The sequence below is a fragment of the Apaloderma vittatum genome, unplaced genomic scaffold (genome assembly GCF_000703405.1).
Source record: "Apaloderma vittatum isolate BGI_N311 unplaced genomic scaffold, ASM70340v1 scaffold34072, whole genome shotgun sequence".
NCBI lineage: Eukaryota > Metazoa > Chordata > Aves > Trogoniformes > Trogonidae > Apaloderma > Apaloderma vittatum.
Genome location: NW_009702573.1, coordinates 33,269 through 41,585, shown reverse-complemented (window position 1 = coordinate 41,585; position 8,317 = coordinate 33,269).

Sequence of the window (8,317 nt, the reverse complement as noted above, 5' to 3'; positions counted from 1 at the left end):
TGTATTGTTCTGGGGTGAAAGGACGACATTTGTTTTTTAAGCAGATGTGTCAGATGGAATGAGAAATAGAGAGTGTAAAGGAGAGGGAAAGAAATTGTGCAAGGTTTATTGCAGTTGAGAGGAGAGGTTACAACTTGGGCTCTTGAGTGCAAAGCATGGAAAGAACTAAGGTGTCTTAATAGTGAGACACGAGACAAGGTGTTATAGGTGCAGTGGGACAGAACTCCCCTGGTGCTCTTCCCTGTGCCCTGGGACAGTCCTTTTTGATTTGGTTTGGGAGTTGACTAAAGGAGTTCAGTACAGAGTCCAGGATGAAGATAGAGGGAAAGATTTTGAATTGCTTCACTGAAAAAACATCTGGTTGTAGATTATCATCTTGGGCAGAGTTGGATCGAAATTCTCTTACCGTACCCTCTTCTGTCTGGTGAAGAGGTGCCACGCAAGTGCAAAACATATTCTCTTCCTGCATATATTTCATACTTGAAAGTGTGAATTCTGCATGAGTGGTGCCTTATGTGTGGTGTTTCATCTTTTTTTGACTTAGAATTCAGTTTGTGGTAACCTCCGTGTAGTGTTCCTCACAGCAAGAGGCTAATCGGCATAAGCAGGTGTTGATGGCAATTTAACTTTCTCTGCCAATGGGTCTCGGTTGCTGTAATCCTGCCTGCAGCTCTAGGCTTTTATTTCTCACAAACAGCATTTTGGCATTCATGACAAATTATTTAATGGCCTGTTGGAAAACACATCTGTCCCCAGGGGCCTGGGCTCACAGGTTTGCCAATCTGTCCGGTGCTGTTTGGTTCTGCCACAGATCCCAGCGTTGGTGTCCTGGGCCTTGGTTTTGAGACCCTCGAATCCTAATGGCTACAGAATTAATAATTGGAGTCCCATGATTTCAGATGTGATTGGAACCTAATTTGCTGGGGGTTACTTGCTAAATAATGTTCTGTGGTCTGGAGCTGGTGCTTTGGAGGAGGCAGTGAGATAAAGCTTCGGTCTCCAGTGCTCTTCTCCGGAGCTCCTGGCCAGTTAAGAGTTGGGGCACAAGGATCTATTCTGAAGTGGTCCATCGTGAGCAGCTGGTTACACTGCCATAAAGTAGGAGAGATGCTGTTGAGTTCAGTCAGATTTATCTGGAATAATTGAGAGCAGTGCTTGCAGTAGTCTACTTAAATGTGTAATCTCCGTAAGACAGACAAGGTTGTTGGCACAGTTGTGTGTCTGCTCTGAGGTACTGGGACGCTGCGGATGAGCTGAGTCCTCGTTGCTGCATCTGGACAGTGAAGATCTGATCGGACACTTAGTTGCTATGTCTAAGCCTTTGCAATGAAGAGGGTCTGCCCTAGCGGCTGAGGAATACTGACCCTCAGACATCTGGGCTCTGTCCTCAGAGTGTCTGGGTATGTGGCTGCTGCTTCTTTTTCTATCAAATGTAACATACTGCCCCCTGCAAACTGCCGTGCCCTGTGAATTTTTGCATGTGCCAGATTGAGTTCTGAGTCGTGTGGAGCAGACACTCTCGGATGTTGGGGGGCTGCACTGTGTCCGGCCGTGTCCCCAGGGCTCTTGTCTGACTGATTTTTATTTACAAGATTGCAAAAAAGAAAACACAAACAGTTGGCTCCTGTCCCTGGCGTGCATTCCTCTGCTCAGCTGGACTGCAAGGACCTGGCAGGGCTGCCTTTACAGCGCCTCCTGGCTACTGGAGTGCTGGCCCTGGGGCAGGAAAACTCCTTCTCCCACCTTGGGGAGGGTGGTGGGCAGGATAGAAAGGGCAGCGGCATGAGGAGACATCTGAAAGAAGACCAAGGGATGTGAGGGGCAGTAGGCTTGAACTAAACAATTGTCCCGACTTCAGCCTTCCAAATCTGATCTGATGGTTTCCTGATTTCTGTCTGAGTGACCTAGATCTTTTCCCTGTCCAGGTAAACTTCCCTTTTTGCAGGAGATGGGATCTCTGCTGGACGCTGCCTGGCAGGCTCTGGATGCTATTGCAGCGTTTGCCACCGGATGGCAGCAGATGCTCGGATAAAAGGAGTTCAGCCCTCACCCTTGAGCATGTGTTTCCTGGAAAACAAGGAATTCACAGCCAGTGTGCCGAAGTCATGGCCAAAAAGCAGGACTCCCTCAAGCATGGAAGCATGGGCTTCCTGGTAGCAGACCTGTGAGATCCGGGACCACCTGCTCCCACACAGCACTGCAAGTCTGTGGCTCTCGTTGGGTTTCATTTGTTGCACAAAACCAAGCTTTTGTTGCCCAAACTTCCCAGCTGCTTCCTCGTGGCTGTGCACTCTGCACCTTCTGGCTTCATCCGGCACCGCAGAGCGGTCACACATCTCTTTTGCTCTGTTTGTTTCACATCAGGGGCTGGGAGACACAGACCCTTTTAAGTGAATTGCTCTCTGTGTGTGTGTGCGCATTTATATCCTGGGGGAATGCAGTCTAGGAATTCTTGTCTGGACTTTTGACCGGCTGTGTGGCCCTGTGTGAGTTGCACTGTCTCCTGGTGCCTTGGTTTCCCTCCCTGCAAGCAATGCTTTTGATGCCCTTGTATGGAGAGAGGGATATAAACACAAGGCAGCTGCCCTGAGAATATTTGTTTCTTTTAGATGGCCTCCACTCCAGGCTCACTCTTGAACTTGAAAAATACACAAGCCATGCAATAATATTTAATAAAACCACCCCAGCTAACAATAGCCCTCTTCTCCCACAGCGTGCAGCCAGCTGGGTGACAGCGCAAGGGGTTTTCTTCTAGACTTTTTGGCTTTCTTGGTTTGACTGTCACAGCGTCTTGGGAGCTGGCATTTGTCTGGAGGGCATGCCAGAGAGCCTGTCTGTTACTGCTGAAGATGGATGTTGTTTATCAAGCAGATGTACTGCGGTGATCAATGGCTACTGTCACCCAGTATTGCTCTGTAAGGACTGGTCTCTATTGGATTGGTAGAGGATGCCCTACATAAAATGCTTCTCACCTTATTGATCAGTCCTCTCTTTTCTGCATGTGGCACCTGCGTATCGAGAAAGGATTTGGCTGAAGATGTCTTAGAGGGAGTTTGTAATTTCTGAAAGTTTCCTCCTCTTTTTTTCTAGACTTCCCAAATTGTGACCTGTTCTGGCTGGATTGCTCGAGCACAGAACAACAGGGCTTTAGCAGAGGGCGTAGCGATACGTGTGCTGGGACATGGGAAGAAATACAACGCGCCTGCTTTTCAAACCTTTAGTTGCAGCAGGGCAGAACCATTCCTGGGCAACGTACTTCTGCAAAGGTGTCCTCAGACCCGGGGCAAGGAGTGCGAAGTCTAGTGACAAGAGCTGATGTGTGTGTTGGTGTAGTCTGTCATGGCTGCATGAATCCCAGCCAAGTGGAAGTCAATCAAGAGTAGCCAAAAGTAAACCACCTAATTACTCTACAAATGAACGTGGAATGAAACAGTGTGTTGCTAAGAAGGACCCTTCTTTGACTTCCATGTTGTCCTCACAGCCAGGTGTTAACCCTCTCCCCACCGACCCTGCCAAGTATGTGGAACAGTTTAAGCTATGCCCTTTGATATTTAGCATCTCCTGTGCTAGAGGCCTAAGTTTGTAAAGTGAGAAAGAGCAAGACCCTTGGCTTCCTGCCCAGCATGTGCATGGCATCCAGCTGGTGGCTTTTCAGCTTTTATTTTTAATACAGTCTTTGGTGGTGAGATAAATGACAGCACCTCATTCTGCCATGGACCAAGGAGTGCATCTCCCACACAGGAATGCTAGAGGTTGTTGATTCCTTGTCACGTCTTGCTGTCCTGGTTTGAGCTTTGGTGGCCAAAAGGAGTTTTGGCTGGAGCTGGACCTACAGATCACTCATGTGTTGGTTCTTGTGAAGAACTGCTCAGGAGTCCATCCTGCAGCCCACTTGCTCAGCTCCCAGTCTTTTGCAGCATTGCTGGTGGGGAACAACTCATTCTTGTCACTCTGAATGCTTGTGGAGGAATGAAAAGATTGATGACCTTCTTCCCTACCCCTCATCCACCTCTACTGGTTTCCTTCCCACCCTCCCCACCTTCCCAGAGCTGTAAGGTCAGAAGTTTAAATCCTGCTTTGAGCAACTCCTGACTTGCTACCAGCTCCTACGCTTAGCTTCTGCTGGGTTTATGTTAAATGTTTCCGTGGAAATGAGCCCACGTAAATGACTATTTCATGTATCCCAATACAAAACCATCCTTAGAAGGATCTCCTTTGAGTTGCTTTTCTGCACTGGTAGGTAGGGTTGGCCAAGCTATTCTTATCTTCTGCAATGGATGAGCAATGGCTGCTGTTAATTCTGTTTAATGACTGAAATCACGAGGTGAACTACAGCTCTATTCACTTGTATAAGATCTGCTGTATTGTAAATAGCTTTTTCAGTATGAAGTCCCTTCTTCCATTTCTAATGTCCCTGGTCTGATACTAGTATTGATTTCTTATATGCAGGGAACAAGATTTACTCCTCGTTTTCTGGAGACGTTTCTTTGGACTGCAGTGCCATCTCTCAGGGCCTCCAACCACTGTTCAGCTCCTGGCGTGTCCTTCCCATTCCAGGTCTATGGCTTCACTCATCATCTTTACTTTTGTCCTGAAGATGCACAAAAAGAGTACCAGCCATGGGTGCACTCTGAAAAGGAAATCCAGAGTCTGCTTTTTCAGCTGGGAAAACTTCTCGACAGTGACAAAGGCAGAGAGATGACTTTGAGGTCAGCAAGGGTCAGCCCTGAGTCAGTAACCAGCTTTGTGAAACAGATCAGAGAAATAGTTCCCCTTAGGTGTCTTTCTTTGTATTGTTTTTGCCATTTCAGTATGTAGGCTTGACCAATCTTTGGTTATCTTCTGCTTTCGGAGCAATGCAATATTAAGTCTTCTTGATGATTCTGGGACTTGTGGGTGAAATATATTTATTCAAGTGCTGTGGACTTTGGACAGTCTGTATAGACACGGAATACTTCCTGGGAATCCCAAAGCTCATCTGTGTTCCCTCTAGATCCATGCGTGTACAAGCTCTGGAGAGACACCCAGTCTAATTAGCAGTGACTGGGGAAGAAGCTCACTTGTTAGGATCAGGATGCAATAAATAAAATATTAGCAAGAGGAGGTGAGTGAGCCAGGAGATATAACCAGGGCTGTGCAAAAGCTTTTTTTAAAAAGAAACACTGTGGGGAGCCCACAGTAAAAGGAAAGACTGTCAAAAATGCACACAATATTCTGTTTGCTGCCTGCCCGTGTGGAATGCCTGGTATTATGCAGTCTTGGACTTCTGGGAAATCAATCCCATGCACATAACTGTGATTCTCTTTTTCCAATACCAAGGAAGGATTTCAGCACATGCTAGAGGAAAGATGTTAGAAGCTTCTCTAACTGGCTTGTGTTTCCTTATTTGTTCCATTTGCTTAATTAGCCATTTAAAGAGACCAGTACAGGTTGTTAGTGGTTCGATGCACAACATGTTTCCTATGAGCAGGTTTCTCTGCCACTGCTGGCTCAGTCTGTCTCAGTGCCTCAGCTTTCTCTTCTGCAGACTTACAAGTGGTACAAAGCTTGCATTAGGGATTGTTAAATGCTCTGAGATATTGAGCGAAAAAGATTCTGAAGGGGCTCAACAGAATGTTGGGAAGCCACGATGAAAAAAGGTTGCCCATCTGTCCTATGATGAAAGACATGTTGGATTTTAGTCTGATTGCTGGCAGCTTGGGCAAGAATGAATAAATGCCGAGAGGGCTGGGCCTAAAAAAAACCCAACAAAACCCAACTCAGTACTTGAAATGGGGCCTTTAACCCAATCTTTCTGTTCTCCATATGTCTGAAACATTGAGGGGTGGTTTTGCCTCTGAGCAATGAGTAGCAGGTACCCCCAGTTTGCCCTTTACAGCTGCTTGTTCTGTGCCAAGGGAGTTTGTTCTGGGAGGTGATCAGGCTGACACTGCTTCAAGACTGTTCAAAAAAAGAATGGTAACACGTTTGTATAAAGGGTGAGAAGTTTCATCGCTCTACCTGCGAAGGGGAAAGTTTTGTCTTGTATTTCAGTCAGTGGGTTCCAAAAATGTGCTGTTCAGGGAAAGTTAAAATGCTCAGTGGAAAGTGGAGACGTCGAAGTGTCTCATAATGTACAGGTGTTTGGAGGTGACAGGACCTCTTGTAGTGGCTGATTTCATGGAGCACCTAGGAGGAGAACCACTACGTGGGGTAAAACAAGGTCAAACAAGTCCTCCTAGGGCAAAAGAGCAGTTAAAAAATCATTTTGGTTCTTAACAGGAAGGCAGTGAAGCGACTAAAAAGCGGGTGTGATATGTTGAGATAATCTAATATAAGAAGGTACCCTGGAGGCAGAAGAAGCCATGTTTAAAACCATCACAGCTGCTGGAAAGTCTTATCAGGAACAGCAGGAAGTTGGGATAATCAGTCCTAGAAGGAAACACAGTTCATTGCTGCAGCAGGTAGAGCGATGAAATATTTCATAGTTTAGTAATGTGACTTTAGTAATGTGATTATCCAAGACCCAGGAGCTGGATAAGACTTTAAAAAAAACCCCACCCCAAACTACTAAAAAAATAAATAAACAGAGCCAAGAAAACCCGCACCAGCCTTGACTGTCTGCTGTCGTTAAGGGTCATATGCCACATTTCACAAGACATCTCTGAATCCAAATCCTGGAGAGTAAAGATAATGTTCTGCCAAGGAGCTTTGCTAGTTAACTGTGTAGCACACCTTTCACGTATCATGTTGAACTGGCATGCAGTGTTGAGGTTCTCTGTTCAGAACTGCTGTACCTACTGTTGTAGCTGTGAAATAATCATTTTCTTGTAGGATCTTCTGAGATATGTTAAGCCAGACTCTTTTTAATTGCTGTGTTCAGTCCTGTGAGACAGACAACTTGGTGAAGATTTCCCAACCTCCTAGCAGTCAGCAGTATCTGGTCAGTGGCTGTCGTAAAGCAGGCGCAGCTCGGTTTTTTTGGTTTTTTTTGCTTCTCTCCTTATTGTTCACTTCAAGGATAAAAATGATAGAAAATAGCTACGATGGTGGGAGAAATCCAACAACAGGTAACTCCCTAACTCGGAGTCCAAAGTAGAGCAAATCAAACCTGGCTTGTGCGATTTGCAACTTGAACTTACGCAGGGCTCCTGAAGCTGTGTGACTTAGAATTACAAGGCAAATATTTGGATTAACCTTGCCTTCCTTCTAACACTGCAGAGTCTTTGGCGCAAGGATTCCTCTCTGGGTACCGAGAGCGCGCGGGTTGGTTAGACCAGCACCTCGATACGGGCTAAAGAAAGACGTATGAGTGTTCCGTATCGCACTGGTAATATTTTAACCAATTGTGTTCCGTAGGCAGGTAAGCTCATTTTCACAAGTCTCAATTTTGTCGGTCTCTATATGAATATGTGTGTATGTGTAGACAAAAATATTTGTGTGTATCCCAGTTCACAAATATATAGGAGAGAGATCAAAAACCTGCTGAGGAAAAGAGTTGGAATCAGACGAGGGAAGGAGGATCTGGTTGTGTAGAGCAGAGGCGAGAGCAGCTTTCCCAGGCCTGCTAGAGGAAACAGGTAAGACAAACCATCAGCGTCAGAGCGCTAAAAGGCAGCGAGCACTGGCACATCTAAGCTTTCAGCCAGTGCTCTGATCCTGGCATGACGGAAATGGGACAGAAGTTCAGTATTACCACTGGCTGAGCACAGGATAATGAGGGCACAGACAACCGCGGCTGGGCTCATTAGCCATTCTGCTGCCCAATTAGGCTAGGAGCTAATTGCTCATTAACGAGACCATACCTGCTGAGGCAGCTGGGCTTCCCTAGAATTCACGGCTGGAGCCACAGCAGAGACTGGGGAGAACAGAAACAAGATTTGAAACCAAGGAAATGGAAAAACTCGTCTGCCGCTGAGGAAGGTTTTTGCTGCCTCTGCCGCCACTCCCTGGGGACAGTAGTTTGATTCCTGGCACTGCTGCTGCCTGAAAGGCATGTCAATTAGTCCTGAGCTCCCACTGAAGGCTGCTTCTTCCTGGCATCCTACAGCCCTGATGCTAATGACGTGGAAAAGGAGTGGCTGAGGTGAAGATGCTGGGGAGTTTAAGGTAGAGACTTGCTCTGACCTGTATTTCTCTCCTGAACATCCTCTGGAGAGCAGCCAAGGTTGTGACTAAGAGGAGGAAGTGTGGTGGTTTGAAACACAGCAATCACAGACAAGGGTCAGCAGTAGGACGTTGGAGAAAGCAGATTGCAGTACTCCATTCGAGTTCAGCTCTGCAGAATATAGGCCATAGCAACATCTTCTGGAAAACAAAAGCTAGAAGCAAAGATGTG